The sequence below is a fragment of the Puma concolor genome, chromosome E2 (genome assembly GCF_028749965.1).
Source record: "Puma concolor isolate L17-30 chromosome E2, mPumCon1.1.hap2, whole genome shotgun sequence".
In the NCBI taxonomy this organism is placed as follows: Eukaryota; Metazoa; Chordata; class Mammalia; order Carnivora; family Felidae; genus Puma; species Puma concolor.
This window is the reverse complement of record NC_141681.1, coordinates 61,924,714-61,926,327: the sequence shown is the minus strand read 5'-3', so window position 1 is coordinate 61,926,327 and position 1,614 is coordinate 61,924,714.

Below are 1,614 nucleotides of genomic sequence, written 5' to 3'. Positions count from 1 at the left end.
CCTCTTTGAACCTTCCCCATTCGTTGTTTATTGCCTTGCTCCTACTATATTACTGACCCTGTAGCCCATTACCACCACGAAAAAATCATTTCAAAGTCAGTGGGGACTCTGCAACAATGTTGCCACTAAAAATACTGTAGACTTTAACAGATTACCCACAGAACTACTACTGTCTTAGGTAAAAACCTGAAATTCTTAACAAAAAATTTTAACGTTTATATGTATTTGAGAGAGACAGAATCCGAAGTAGGCTGCAGGCTCCCAGCTGACAACACAGAGCCCAAAACAGGGCTCAAACCCACGAGCAGTGAGATCCAGACCAGAGCCGAAGTCTGACACTCAACTGAATGAGCCACCCAGGCGCCCCGAGAAATTCTTATCCCCAGACCATGAAATGGAAGACTGGTAAGCATGTTCAAGAAAAAAATTTCACACACACCGGGGAATTCTTGCAAGAAACGCATTAGCATTTGGTTTCCCACTGGGATTTCTGTATACATGATGGCCTTTCTAAAACTAAGAAAAATAACATTGCAGCAGACTGCCTGCCTGCCTCACTCCCTTCCTTACTCCCTGGTTTCACACCAGGAAAATCGCACTCAAAATGGGAGTCATCAACTCAGGAACAATGTGGAGATGATTCCAGAACTAGAAGCTTATGATCTGTTACTGGTTCCTAAATTCAGCCCCTTCACAGCAGCAAGTTCTTCCCCTGTTTGTCTTCACCGGATTGTTCACACAGTGTGATTATAACCTTCAATTCGAATTCTGAGGCCGGTTTTGCTTGTTTCCAACAGTGGCAAGAACAACCAATAAGGCATACCTTCTTTTCTTGCAATCGTAATACTTAGGTACAAAATCTTTAATGCTTACTTTTTAAGTTGCTACCCCTGTATAAAAGCTGTCGATAGCATCCTTTCTGCCAGCAAATACCTTGACGACCCACACGCCCACTTCTGGTGGGCAGATACCCCGTCTTCTCCCTGAAATTACCAGTGACAAGTGAAACCCACCAAACCCAAGACCCCCCTCAGAGCCCTGCCGCTATGCTGTGAGCCATACCACGAGTCACACTGAGTCATACAAATCCTATTCTAACCTCCCCCCTCCTGCCAATGGTTTTTGGGTGAGCACATCACAAGATCATAAGGAACCACCAGGCCAGAGGTATCACAACTATAAATTAGGCAGTGTGTTAAGAATGGACTCACGGCGCACACCCACTTTTAACAAATTCTGAGTATAATTGAATATGCACTTGGAACTTAAATGCCCTTCCACAAGATTATGTCCACGGAGGTGTACATACTTCTTTTTGAAGTGAAATCACAAAAGGAGTTGGTCTTGGCCCCAAGCGCTGGGTTAACATGGGTGGTTCAGGCTCAGTAGGCTACCCTTTCCCTTTTTACTTTTTTTTTTTTTTTTTAATTTTTTTTTTCAACGTTTATTTATTTTTGGGACAGAGAGAGACAGAGCATGAACGGGGGAGGAGCAGAGAGAGAGGGAGACACAGAATCGGAAACAGGCTCCAGGCTCTGAGCCATCAGCCCAGAGCCTGATGTGGGGCTCGAACTCACGGACCGCGAGATCGTGACCTGGCTGAAGTCGGACGCT